Source organism: Schistocerca americana, chromosome 2, assembly GCF_021461395.2.
Source record: "Schistocerca americana isolate TAMUIC-IGC-003095 chromosome 2, iqSchAmer2.1, whole genome shotgun sequence".
Taxonomy (NCBI): domain Eukaryota; kingdom Metazoa; phylum Arthropoda; class Insecta; order Orthoptera; family Acrididae; genus Schistocerca; species Schistocerca americana.
This window is the reverse complement of record NC_060120.1, coordinates 435274384-435289692: the sequence shown is the minus strand read 5'-3', so window position 1 is coordinate 435289692 and position 15309 is coordinate 435274384.

Genomic DNA, 15309 nt, shown 5'->3' with positions numbered 1-15309 from the left:
ATGCACTACATTAATAAGAAGTGGAATAAAATCTTGCCCACACTTAATCAACAAAACTGCAGTACGAAAGCTATGACATTCTTCATATTTCATTAACAGCTAATGTCAGAATAAAGGAACAGGATTTTTTTTCTTTTTTTAGGGCGCACAACTTCAACAGTCATTAGCGCCCAGACTACGTTAGGAATGCACCGCGAGTCACAAGTTTAAAACAGCAACGAAACGGAAAACACGATAAAAGACAGACTGACAGGCATAGGATTAAAAAAAACAGCATAATCAAATCTCCTTAGAGAGGGTTGTCAAGTTGATAAAATGAAGAACCCGAGCAGCTGCTCGTGGGTCATCCGCTAAAATGGCATCGAGAGTACATGGCAGGCCAAGATCAAGACGCAGTGTGTTAAAATCCGGACAGGACGTTAAAATGTGGCGGACTGTCAGGAATTGCCCACATGGGCAGAACGGCGCCGGCGCAGCCGTCAGCAGATGGCGATGGCTGAACCGGCAGTGTCCAATTCGTAACCGGGCCAAAACTACCTCCTCCCGCCGAGAAGGGCGTGAGGAGGACGTCCGAGCCGCGGGAAGAGGTTTCAAGGCCCGAAGCTTGTTGTCTGTAAGTGCAGCCCAATCGGCATGCCACAGCGATAAAATTCGCCGACAAATGATCCTGCTACAATCTGACGACGGGACACAACAAGAAGCTGTCCGAGGCTGGAGGACCGCAGCCTTGGCCGCAGCATCTGCAGCTTCGTTCCCAGGGATACCGACATGGCCAGGAACCCACATAAAGCTAACCGGAGAACCGACATCCACCAGCTGCTGGAGAGAGCGCTGGATCCGGTGCACGAAAGGGTGAACTGGGTACGGATCACTGAGGCTCTGGATGGCGCTCAGGGAATCGGAGCAGATGACATATGCAGAATGTCGGTGGCGGCAGATGTAAAGAACAGCCTGGTAGAGGGCAAAGAGCTCAGCTGTGAAGACCGAACAATGGCCATGGAGCCGGTATTTGAAACTTTGTGCCCCGACAATAAAAGAACACCCGACCCCGTCATTGGTCTTAGAGCCATCTGTATAAATGAAGGTCATATTAATGAACTTCGAACGAAGTTCGACAAAACGGGAGTGGTAGACTGAACCGGGGGTAACCTCCTTTGGGAGCGAGCAGGGGTCAAGGTGGACGCGAACCTGAGCCTGGAGCCAAGGTGGCATGTGGCTCTCGCCCGCTCGAAAGGTTGCAGGGAGTGAAAAATTAAGGTGTTGAAGGAGGCGACGAAAGCAAACTCCAGGGGGTAGCAGGGCAGAGACATACAACCCGTATTGACGGTCGAGAGAGTCATCAAAAAGGAACGATAAGACGGGTGGTCGGGCATTGCCAGTAGCCGACAGGCATACCGACAAAGCAGTATATGGCGCCGGTAGGCGAGTGGCAATTCACCAGCGTCAGCATGAAGACTCTCGACGGGACTAGTATAAAACGCTCCGATCGCAAGTCGTTAACCCCGATGTTGTATGGAGTTGAGGGGGCGTAAGATGGATGGCCGTGCAGAGGAGTATACGAAGCTCCCATAATCCAGCTTGGAGCCGACGATCGACCGATATAGGCGAAGTAGGACGGTTCGATCCGCTCCCCACGACATACCACTGAGAACACTGAGGACATTTAGAGAACGGGTACAACGGGCAGCCAAATATGACACATGTGGAGACCAGCTAAGTTTCCTGTCAAATGTAAGACCTAAAAATTTTGTTGTCTCCACGAATGGGAGAGCAACGGGACCGAGTCGTAAGGACGGTGGGAGAAACTCTTTGTAGTGCCAGAAGTTAATACAGACCGTCTTCTCGGCAGAAAAACGGAAGCCATTGGCGACACTCCAGGAGTAAAGACGGTCAAGAGAATGCTGAAGACAGCGCTCCAGGAAACACGTACGCTGAGCGCTGCAATAGATGGTAAAATCGTCCACGAAAAGGGAGCCTGATACATCAGCTGGGAGGCAATCCATTATTGGATTGATCGCTATGGCGAAGAGAGCGACGCTCAAAACTGAGCCCTGTGGCACCCCATTCTCCTGGCGAAAGTTGTCTGACAGGACAGAACCCACACGTACCCTGAACTGTCGATCCATTAAAAAGGAACGAATAAAAAGAGGGAGGCGACCGCGAAGGCCCCATGTATGCATGGTGCGGAGAATGCCCGCCCTCCAACAGGTGTCTTAAGCCTTCTCCAAATCAAAGAACACAGCTGCGGTTGGGCGCTTCCGCAAGAAGTTATTCATAATGAAGGTCGACAAGGTAACCAGATGGTCAACAGCACAGATGGTCAACAGCAGAGCGGCGCCTACGAAATCCACATTGTACATTGGTAAGTAGGCGTCGAGACTCGAGCAGCCAAACCAAACGAGAGTTAACCATTCGCTCCATCACTTTACAGACACAGCTGGTAAGCGAGATGGGTCGATAACTGGAAGGCAAGTGCTTGTCCTTCCCCGGCTTAGGGATCGGGACAACAATAGACTCGCGCCAGCATGCGGGAACATGTCCCTCAATCCAGATGCGATTGTAAGTACGAAGAAGAAAACCTTTACCCGCAGGAGAAAGGTTCTTCAGCATCTGAATATGAATAGAATCAGGCCCTGGAGCAGAGGACCGTGATCGGCCACGTGCGTTTTCGAGTTCCCGCATGGTGAATGGGGCATTATGACTTTCACGATTCGAGGAGCGGAAGTTAGGTGGCCTAGCCTCCTCTGCCTGTTTGCGGGGGAGGAAGGCAGGGTGGTAATGAGCGGAGCTCGAAACCTCTGCGAAAAAGCGGCCGAAGGCATTTGAGACAGCCTCAGGGGCCACAAGGACGTCATTCGCGACCGTCAAGCCAGCAACTGGTGAGTGGACCTTAGTGCCAGATAGGCGGCGCAGGCTACCCCAGACAACAGAAGGAGGAGTAAAACTGTTGTAGGTGCTTGTGAAAGCAGCCCAGCTGGCTTTCTTGCTTTCTTTAATAATACGACGACACTGTGCACGTAATCGTTTATAATTGATACAATTCGCCACTGTAGGGTGGCGTTTAAAGGTGCGTAAAGCACTTCGACGAGCACGTAAAGCGTCTCTACATGCTGCGGTCCACCAGGGGACCGGTACGCGACGTGGAGAAGAAATAGGGTGAGGGATGGAATATTCAGCAGCAGTGAGAATGACTTCCGTGAGGTGTGCGACCTGACGATCGCAGCTTGTGAAGGTTTGATCCTGAAAGGTCGCCCTGGAAGAGAAGAGCCCCCAGTCTGCTTTGGAGATGGTCCAACTAGATGAGCACGGAGAGGGGGTATGCTGCAGGAGATGGATAACACGGGACGTGGTCGCTCGAATATGTATCAGAAAGTGCATACCACTCAAACCGGCGTGCAAGTTGGGGAGTACATATAGAGAGGTCTAAATGGGAATAGGTGTGAAATGTGTCCGAAAGAAAAGTAGGGGCGCCAGTATTGAGGCAGACAAGATTGAGCTGGTTGAAAAGGTCTGCTAACAGGGAGCCCCTCGGGCAGGATGCTGGAGAGCCCCAAAGGGGATGGTGGGCATTGAAGTCTCCAGTTAACAAAAATGGTGCAGGTAGCTGAGCCAGAAGTTGCATCATGTCTGCCCTGGTAACGGCAGACGACGATGGAGTGTAAACGGTACAAATGGAAAATGTAAAAGTGGGGAGAGTAATGCGGATGGCAACTGCCTGCAGGCCGGTGTGCAACGTGATGGGATCGTAGTAAATATCATCCCGGACCAGCAACATAACCCCTCCATGAGCCGGGATACCTGCCACAGGGGGTAGGTCAAAACGCACAGAGGTGTAGTGTGCCAAGGCAATTTGATCGCATGGGCGTAGCTTCGTTTCCTGGAGGGCTATGACGAGCGGACGGTGCAAGCGAAGCAGCAACTTGTCCTTTCGGTTGGAGCGAATGCTGCGAATATTCCAGTGAATAAGTGCCATCGTAAGAAGAAAAGGAAGATGAAAGAAGGGGTCACCTCGAAGGCCGCCGAGGGCCTCGCTTCGAGCGCGCACTGCCGCCGCTATCAGTAGGTGGACAGTCATCGTCCATTGGTTCTATAGGTTCATCGGCCATCTTGGTAAGATGACCGGGAGGGGGAGCTTCCTCCGCCGGTGAACGGCCAGATGTTCGGCTACCAGCGGTGCGGCCAGGCGAAACGGATGACGGCCTGGGGCGGCAACCGCTGGGTGGCGCAGGAGAAGAAATGCGCCGTGGCGGAGAAGGAGAACTGTGCTTCCTATGAGCCTTCTTGGAAGGTCGTTTGGTGGAAGTACCGGTCGATGGCTGGGAGGTCGAGGTACGTAGGAAGTCTGCACGGGATGGTCCCTTCTTGAAGGCCCGTGCATCTGACTTCTGGGTCTTCGTCTTAGCAGAAGCTGATGAAGGGGCTGGTGTCTGTGGGGTGATGGGAGGAAGAGGAGACGTCGACCGTGCGACCTTAGCACTGGCCGAACGGACGACCGTGGTGCTGAAGGTCAGATCACATGTCTGGGTTGCCACCTCCCTGGTAGTCCGAGGAGAGGCAAGGACAGTACTGTATTTCCCCGCTGGGAGCAGCGTGGGCTTCCTACTAGCCAATAGCTTGCGAGCAGCTGAGGTGGACACTTTCTCTTTGACCCGAATTTCTTGGATACAGCGTTCTTACTTATACACGGGACAGTCGCGGGAGGATGCGGCATGGTCACCCTGACAGTTCACACAATGAGGAGACGGAGGTGGACAGTCACCCTCATGGGCATCCCTGCCACAAGTGACACATTTAGCCGCATTGGAACAAGACTGTCGAGTGTGATTGAAATGCTGACACCGGTAGCAGCGCGTAGGTGTCGGGACATAGGGGCAAACAGAAATAACCTCGTAGCCCGCCTTGATGCGCAATCGCAGCTTAACACTATCAAAGGTCAAGAAAAGTGTCCGGGTCGGTACAAGGTCATTGTTGACCTTTTTCATGACCCTATGGACAGCCGTCACGCCCTGCTCAGCGAGGAAAGATTGAATCTCCTCGTCAGTCAATCCGTCGAGGGATCTAGTATAGACCACACCACGAGACGAATTCAAAGTTCGGTGAGCCTCCACCCGGACAGGGAACGTGTACAGGAGTGTGGCCCGAAGCAGTTTTTGTGCCTGAAAGGCGCTCTCAGTTTCTAGTAACAAGGTACCATTACACAACCTGGTACAAGATTTGACAGATCCAGCTATGGCATCTACGCCCTTCTGGATAACGAAAGGGTTGACAGAGGAAAAATCCTTTCCATCCTCAGATCGAGAAACGACGAGGAACTGTGGGGTAGGCGGTAGTACTTTCGTCACTGGGGGCTGATCATGTTTCCGTTTGTGGGCAGAAGTCGAGGGAGAAGAACAGAAATCCATTGCGGAGGAATCCCCCACGATTGCCAGCGTCTCCGATGGCGCGCTCGTTCCTTAAGGGGACCCTCTCAGAGGGCACTCCCGCCTTAGGTGAATGTTTACACCACAGGCCACACCTCCCGAGAAACAGACGGAGGGACCAATCGGCATGGTCAGAAGGTATCAGCTCAGGCAATCATCCCTCCCTGGGCCTGGCCTTTACCAGGGGGTACGTGCGTGCCTTACTTGTCTACCCAGGGCGGGGAATTACGCGTTACCCCGTCACCGGCTACGCGTGCGAACGCGTGGGTCGGCCTTCAGGCACGCACAGGGAGGAAGGAAGAAGAAGAAGAAGAAAAAGAAGAGAGAGAGGGAGGGAGAGAGAGGACAGACTGTCTCAAACGCCGAGGCGGAGACCAGAGAAGGCAAGGAGAAGAAGGCAAGGAGTAGAAGGCAAGGGAAAGAGTAAGGAAGACAGTGAGATGGAGAAGAACAAAGAAAGGAACCAACCAAAGAAGGAAGAAACGAGAAGTGAAAAACCAAAAAGACCACAAATATAGGTCGTGGGACCGTCCGTCTCCAGACGCAGGCGCTAACTACCCCCTTGAGGGGGATGGACTCCTTTTAGTCGCCTCTTACGACAGGCAGGAAGACCTCGGGCCTATTCTAACCCCCGGACCTGCAGGGGGGGAGGGGGACAGGATGTGTGTGTAAAGAGGTCAAGTGATGGATGGATGGATGGACACACACACACACACACACACACACACACACACACACTCTTCCGTGAGAATAGAGCGCTTTGGCCACAACTAACAGAATTTTGAGACTCCAATATTTAGGTCAAGGTAGGTATCTTTGAAACATGCACACAGTTCCTTAAGATTGTGCAACATACTGCTTGCTTCTGTTTATGTACTCTTAACTCAGTTTTCTGTCACGGACACACAATCTTTTCTTCTCTGGTATCACATGGTTCATTACTGTAACAGTAAAAAAATCATATACATGTTGAAATGTTTTCTTACACAATGTCTTACTTTGATTTTAATTTGGTGTCACTAAGATACCATATTCCGTTTTGCTCTTCATACCATGTAATCTGGAGTGGAAATTCTTCCACAATTTTCCTTATAGTCCATCTCTTTGAATGTACAGTCAATCTTTGTATTTTTATGACAAACTGTCAGAATACTGAAAACTGCCTTTCAGCTGGGCTATGATTTCACTTTCTGCTTTTTTTTTTTTTTTGCACTTTATTTTTCTAGTTGTGCCACGTACGTATGCTTCAGCACTGAGGCAGCTTTTTCAGTTTTTGCTTCTCATACTTTTCCTCATGCCTAAACCTCTTTTTCACAGTAGATTTACCTAAAAACTGGAGACTAGTATTTAAATAATCCAGTGCCAGATCAGATACTATTTCATCTTCACTTACGTCTTCTGTGGAAGTACCAAGTGTAGCTAAGGTTACAGCTGCAGGGATTGCTGTGTTTTGTGATATTTACTGCAATTTCTTTTACCTAGCCTTTGTTTATCATCCACTCCTAAACTATTCTATACTCTTTCATGACCTTCTCCTTTAAATGGATTGCAATAATACAATTTTAGCTTAAAGACACTACTTCGGAGCACACACAGTTTGTATTACCAAATGTCTGATTGTGTCACTCAAGGTTAGGGAGAGTATGAACTGGATACAGGTTGTTCAATATGTAATATTTACCGGACCATGAAGTACCGGGTTAAAATTAAATCAAAATAAGTACATGAGACTTCTTAACAAGGTGAACAATAACTACACACAACACAGCTAAAGAGTTTTTGTATGTCCATCTTTGCAATAGGAGATTGGTTGGTTGTTTGGGGGAGGAGACCAGACAGCGTGGACATCGGTCTCATCGGATTAGGGAAGGATGGGGAAGGAAGTCGGCCATGACCTTTCAGAGGAACCATCCCGGCATTTGCCTGGAGTGATTTAGGGAAATCACGGAAAACCTAAGTCAGGATGGCCGGACGTGGGATTGACCCGTCGTCCTCCCGACTGCGAGTCCAGTGTCTAACCACTGCGCCACCTCGCTCGGTCTTTGCAATAGGAGATCTGGGGGCTATGGCCATTCACTATTGTAAGAAAATGAAACTCCTACAGCCACTTATGCGGTCATTATTGTGTATCTACCAGTTTCAGTACTTCAATGCGCTACCTCCAGGCCTTAGTTGAAGGGTTATCACGATCCATATATCTGATGGATCAGTGGCCAACAACTGGTTTACACAGACTACCTGTAACTGTGATATCATCTCTCCAACCATCAACTGTCAACTTGACAGGAATTACATCTCAAGAGTGAAGTGGAATGACAGTCTGCTTGAAAGCACTCATACTAAAAATACATTTACATCATTCATCAGTGCACTGTCAGATACATTCAAAACTGTTTGCCCAAAACCAGTGAGAAAAACTGAGACAGCTGCCATGAAACATGATCTTGTGTATGAGCACAACTGGTTCACACCTGACCTACAAAGGCCTAGCACTCTGTCAATGATTTCCTATGATGCAAACTACGTAATCTTGAAGAGCAAATACAGAAAAGACTTTAGATTAAGTAAGTGCAACACAAATTATGATGAATAAGTCCCAAAATAAATGGAAAACAGCCTGAACTGTTGTCATGACTCATTTGGGTAGAAGTAAAGATTAGCAAAAATAAGTCCTGTGATGCTGGTATCTCGCCAGACAATTTCAATACATTCTTCATTAATGCTGGCAATATGAATAACGCTTTCTGCAACTGAACACAGCCATAAATATGTCAACATCCATAAATCATGTGAACTCCATCCTATAAAATTTTGACGAAGTAATTCCTGTCTTTAAACAGAAAGGAGTAAACGTAAGCAATAGTAACAACTACAGTAACAAAATTAAGTTTCTCAAAATTTGAAGACTTTTATGGTCCCTCAAATGCTGTGATCAAAAAAACTGTGGATGTAATAGCACATCCACTATGTTCTCTTATAAACTGGGTGTTTGTCAGTGGCTGTGACAGTCATTACACAGCTCCAATTATACAGTCGACATGTGTGTGCATCACTCACAGTGACAAAGTATGGTTTCGGGTCTGGTTTGTCAACAGTAAAGGCAACTGAAAATATTGTTTCATTTATACTACCATCATTTGAAGAGAGGTTGTCAGTTAACACTATCCTTTTGGATCTCAGCAAGGCACCCGATTGTCAGCCAAGGAATTCTGCTAGGAAAACTCTATTGCTATGGTTTTATAGACTCCAGACTATTTCTGATGAGATCCCACCTGAGTGACAATAGGAGGTCAAATGTCTGATATCACACCTTATGTTGTGTAAACCCACATTATTCAGACAATACTACTTTTGTTACAGTTAGGAAGGATTTGGGAACATTAAAGCAGGAAAGTATAAATAGTCTCTGAGCAGCCAGTAAGTGGTTCCAAATCAATGAATGATGTATTAATCATGAAAAAAGGCTCCAAATGTTCTCTTTACCTCAGGTATTACAGATGATGGCAATGACAGTTTCATCTAAACTTCTTGGGATCTGTCTCTACTCAAAATTAACATGGATGATTCATACTAATGATTTCTGTACTAAGTTAGCAAGTGTTACATATTTGTTAGGTGGGCTAAGTTCTTGTCTTAGTAATAAGCTACTGCTCAATGCGTACTATGCCTTTTTCCACATCAACCTGACATTATATATATAAATTGGTCCAATACATACAAAAGAAACCAAGGCAGGCATAAATTTACAACAATCTGTCCACTAACATACCCCACACCTATAACAACATATTGACATTACAGTTATTAGACTTAAGAAAACTCAAGGTAGTTACAAATACATTAGGTAAAACTCTTAAATATTGCAAATACAAGCACACAATATGACACTGACAGTATTTAAAAATGCCACACACTAATGGCTCAGAGAATAAGCACTTTTTACAACAGAAGAGTTCAAAATCTTCCCTAAACATGGTTTTAAGCGTTAATACAGTTTCATTTAGATAAAAACTTATTCACGTGAATATATAACGTGCAATATGATGCAAAATTTTGTGTCTTGATAAGCAATAAATGATCTAAAATACCTTTTGCACCACATATTGTGTAATTTTATATTTAACTGTGTGCAGACACAAAAGATGACATCAATTGCATTTTTAATGCTCAAAGATGAGTAATAAATAAAACAGCTGCTTATTGCATTTTGTTAGTGTAGTGCTGTACATGAAATAAATTTTGGGCATTGTGTCTAATGTGTATTCTTCATATACATCATGTTTATAGCAACATACTGAAGAAATAGAAGTTTTTTTCATGAACTTGAAGGAGGGATGTTTTGAGATATTCGAAGTCAAAGGTCAAGGACCTTGCATGTGAAATTTCTTAGAAGCCCACAATGTTGCATATCCATGCAAAGCTCTACTCATTAGCTTTTCAATTACACTGAAGAGCCAGAGAAACTGGTACACCTGCCTAATATCATGTAGGGCCCCTGCAAGCATGCGAAAGTGCCACAACCCGACATGGCAAGTACTCAACTCTTGTCTGAAATACTACTGGGGGGAATTGACACCATGAATCCTGCAGAGCTGTCCATAAATCCATAATAGTATGAGGGGGGTGGAGATCTCTTCTGAACAGCACTTTGCAAGCCAGCCCAGATATGATCAATAATGTTCACGTCCGGGGAATTTTGTGGCCAACGGAAGTATTTAAACTCAGAAGAGTGTTACTGGAGCCACTCTGTAGCAATTTTGGATGTGTGGGGTGTTGCATTGACCTGCCGGAATTGCTCAAGTCTATCAGAATGCACAATGGACATGAATGGATGCAGGTGATCAGACAGGATGCATACACACCTGTCAGAGTCAGTGTCGTATTTAGACTTTATCAGGGAACCCATATCACTATAACTGCACATGCCCCACATCATTACAGAGCCTCCACCAGCTTTAACAGTCCTCTGCTGACATGCAGGGTCCATGGATTCATGAAGTTGTCTCCACAGCTGTACACGTCCATCCGCTTGATACAATCTGAAAGGAGACTTGTCCGAGCAGGCACGTTTCCAGTCACCAACAGTCCAATGTCCATGTTGACGGGCCCAGGCAAGGTATAAAGCTTTGTGTCTAGCAGACAAAGGATAAATGAGTGGGCTTTCAGCTCCAAAAGCCTGTATTGATGATGTTTCGTTGAATGTTTCACTTGCTGATTGCCCAGCACTGAAATCTGCAGCAGTCTGAGGAAGGGCTGCACTTCTGTCATGTTGAAGGATTCACTTCAGTTAATCAGTCCCATTCTTTCAGGATCTTTTTCTGGCAGCAGCACTGTCCGAGACATCGTGTTTTACCGGATTCCTGATATTCACGGTACACTCGTGAAATGGTCGTACAGGAAAATCCCATTTCATCACTACCTCGGAGACGGTGTGTCCCATCGCTCATGCACCGACTATAACACCACATTCAAACTCACTTAAATCGTGATAACCTGCTATTTTAGCAGCAGTAACCGATCTAACAACTGCGCCAGACACTTCTTGTCTTATATAGGTGTTGCCGACCACATCGTCATACTCTGCCTGTTTACGTATCTCTGTATTTGAATACACATATGCCTTTACCAGTTTCTTTGGCATTTCAGTGTATATAAGTTTCCTTGCTGTACAAAGTGTGGTTATAAAATAACAGGACTGATGCTATCACAGAGTAAGCAAGCATGCACCTAAGATGAATGGCCAGTAGCTGAGAAGCATGAAGCTTTCTAAATGAAGTATGACATTTCTGGTGTCTGTTGACAAATCAGTAATAGCCATGGCCTTAGTCTGCATAGAGCTGTTATTCTGCTTTGCCAGAAAAAATAGTAAGTGTAATAATAGAGCAAGGAATTATTGCAAAGTTCACATGAAACTTAGAAGCTGCTACTAATACCTTTCTTTCACCAAAAGAAGTGTATCGTGAAGACTTAATTATGTACATGAGTTTTTGAGTGGTTTGGGTGTTTCCAAGATGACTGAGCAACCACTGAAAAGATGACTCTTGCTCAGGACACCCTTCAACTTTAGAAACTGATAAGAATATCGAAAAAGTACGTAATCTGATTCCATCTGGTCGCCTGTTGAGATTCAATGAATTGCTGAAACTGTAGGAATTGACAAAGAATATAAAAAGCAGCAAATTTCAAAGTGAACAGTTTAACAAGAGGAAAGAGTGTGTGAAACTGGTGCCAAAAATTCTCACACTCAAACAAAAAGAAGTTCGTGATATGTTTGTATTGACGCTTTGAATACTGCTGAAATTGATCCCAATACTTTCGTGAAAGAGCGATAACATGTCACAAACCTTGGTTTATTACTAAGTGCGTGCCAATCCATGCAGTGGAGGGCCCAGCGTCACAGAGTGACAAAAGCTCGAATGAGCAAATCAAGATTCAAAGTGATGACAATTGTTTCTTATTCGCTTGGGCTAGCACTATGTAACTTACCTGTTCCCCAAGGTCAAACCTGCATTAAAAGGAACAAGGTTTTAGTCTGTTTAAGCAGTGAAAGAAAAGTGGCAAGTGTCCTCAAGGAGCTAACAAGGAAGACTTCCAGCACTGTTTCCATCAATAGAAAATTCACATGGAGTGTTGTTTAGGCATATAGGAGGGGCTTATATTGAGGATGACAATAACTAAACATATACATTTTTTAAATAAAATGTTTTACTGCAACTGTCCTGTTATTTTATTTTATAGTCACACCTTGTATCTGGATTAGAACCAGAATTATATTCATTTATGCTGAGAGAGAGAGAGAGAGAGAGAGAGAGAGAGAGAGAGAGAGAGAGAGAGAGAGAAAGGGGGGGGGGAGGGGGGGGGGGCACATAAATTTCACACAATTACTGAACTTTGCAGACCTGTAATTTTCTTCAAAATTGTCTTATATAGTGAAATCTCGCTTTTACACTTTTCAAGGATCTATGAAAAAATTGTGTAAAATGAGGGAAAATGTCGGAAAAAAGTTAACAACCTCCCTTGCATTTTTGCTCTGTATGTAAGATATACATAAATAATAGTCACCAAGATACTTGTCAGGGACTTGTTTATTAGCTAATAAAAACTGATGACTTAACTGGAAATGTAACTATCTGGGAACTAGACATGTTTGACTTCATTTTATATGACAAAACTGATGTTTTATTGAAAGTCTGGTACATAAATAGTGAAATATTGCCTCAGTTACATATTTTTCTTGCTTAGCATGACATGTTACAAGAATTTATTTCTTGTTGTCAAGTGCAAATACTTACGTAAGTATTTTGTGTGGCGTCTGCATATGGGTTGTTCTGCATCTCTTGCACTGTAGTAATCTTTTTGGAGTTATCAGATACTGTGCCTCCTCAATTACGTAGAAAACCACACACATGCAAACTATCACTCACAATGTTTGTTTGTGAAACATTGCAAAAAATCTTTATGTAAATATTTGCACTTGACAACGAGAATAAATCTTTGGAGCATGTGTTCGTAAATCTTGGGGAAGGGGGAAGAACTTAACTAGTGCTGCGTTTCAAACAAAAACATTTGACATAAGGTGAGCAAATGTGTCAACTAGCGTTACAAGTGGCCAGACAACGAAACACACTAATTATGGTTTGAATAATGCAACTCAAGACGATCACAACAATCACGAAGGTGCACATGCACAGTGGAGATAGTTTGTAAATGGTTGTGATTGGTCATGATATTTTTATTTGAACAAAACTAGTTACTCCCATCAGCCACCATGTCAAGTAGCACTCGGCAGTGGCAGGAGATAAAGCACAAATTGTTCCAACTTTTACTCATTTGCCAGTTCGATCTGCTGCAGCACCCCAGAGTCAAGAAACAACCACGTAACTTTTGTAAACACTACTTGATGGCTAGTGCCATGCCATCATAATTTAATGTCAATTATTTAAGTTCTTTTCTCCATAAACATTTTTTTCATAAAGCATAAATCATGGGAAAGTTTATACGTTAATGCAAAATCAGTTGTGAATTAACAGCGTGAACATAGGAAATTTGAACGATAAAACATGTCAAACGGTGGGAAAACGTTAATTTGGGGAATGCAAAAGTGGGGTGATACCATATCTCTGCAAATTGTTAGTTTATGCCTCTTATCTGTATCACTGATGGTACCAAATTTGAAAGAAATCCGAGATGGTTGAGTTGAGTATTGTGTTGAACTCTTGTGGAATTACCTCGTGTATCAAAGTATGTAGGTCTTCCTTGAAAATTCAACGTGGCTCCCATTCATCAAACTCGGACTAGACTAAGAAGCAACTACAATTTGTTGAAAAATTTGCATAACACTGCTTTGGCTTTTTCCAATAAATTTCATCCTGGCATGTGCCTTCTCCATGGCTACATTTATGTGGTGGTTCATTTTAATATGTTCCATGCAGATTAACTTGGATGTTTTATGGTCCCAACTGTTTTCAGTAACTGATCACTTATTGTGTAGTCATATATGTACTGTTCTGCCTATTTACACACATTACTATTTTCATGGCTCTGAAGTATCACCAAAAAGCCTCACAGATACACTGACCAGATTAACTTTGCCAGTTATTAAAATGGATGTTTTTATTTCTCACATTTGCAGTAAAGTAATGAATGAAGCAAGGAAAGAGAAACTTTAAACCACTTACCACCATCAGCCACCATAGCCATTTTGGAGGTGGCCTTCCTCCAACCTTCAGTAGGGTGACCAGGTATCCCATTTCTAAAAGGACTGTCCCTTTCTCTCACTGTGTGTTCAGTTGTCCCGGCAATAAATGAATCCTTTTTCCTTAGGTCCTTACTTGTAACTAACTTTTTCATTCAGTTCTCTAAGGGTTTTTATTTGCTCTATGCATCAGTTTTGTCTCTTATGTTTTTCATGCTTTCTTACTGACATCCATGTGACACTCTAATGTTCAAGGGAGTGCAATTGCTAGCTGTCATTTTTCAGGTATTAAGTTTTCCCCTTGAGCCATAAATATAGCAGAGAGCAAAAGTACACACTGACAGTGGAAGTAAGAAGAGAAGACATTTCACTAGCTTGCTTAGTTCTGGCAACTCTGGCGTGAGCTTCATATTTATCATTTTTTTGTGGTAGAAATAACACACAGAAATAAGGTTTTGTGAAAGCCCATTATAGGCACATTAGAACACTAATGTCCTGCTTATCTGTAGTAACGAACATGAATCAGCTACACACTGTCAGATCTCATATTGACAGCAAATGCATGCAGCTCTTTCTTCCAATTACTACCAAAAAGTACTAACAATTAACTAAGGAAGAGCAGTGAGCTGGCGCCAGTGCATTCAATTTTTTTAGTGTTCACTTCGTTAGATACGTGTGTTAATACGGAGGGGAAAAATGTAGAGTTGCCTTTCTTGAAGCAAAACCCAACACTACAAACACAATGTATTTTATGTTGTTAAGTTTCTTCCACTAACGTGGAGGATGAGTCAGTACAACACAACACAAAAAGAATGTGAAGCACATGTTAGCAGTTTCCTTGAGAACTTCCAATAGCAAAATTTCCTTTTGTAAGTAAGAACTGAGCAAGATGAAAGTGTCACTGCTGAAGAAGGGCTGTTAGTGTTTCATACCGCAAAACAAGAATTTATTCTGTTCAATGGTCTGCACAGCTCTTGTGGGAGGACTTTTAAGAAGAAATTCACGTGTTCCAGGAGAAAGTCCGAGTCAATTTTAGGGAACATTTTATCACCATATGCAACACATGAAGTGCAGTCAGAACTTAAAGATGCTAAGTACATGACTGATGCACCAAATCACAAAATTTTAAAATAATAGTCCCGATCATACACTACTGGCCATCAAAATTGCTACACCAAGAAGAAATGCAGATGA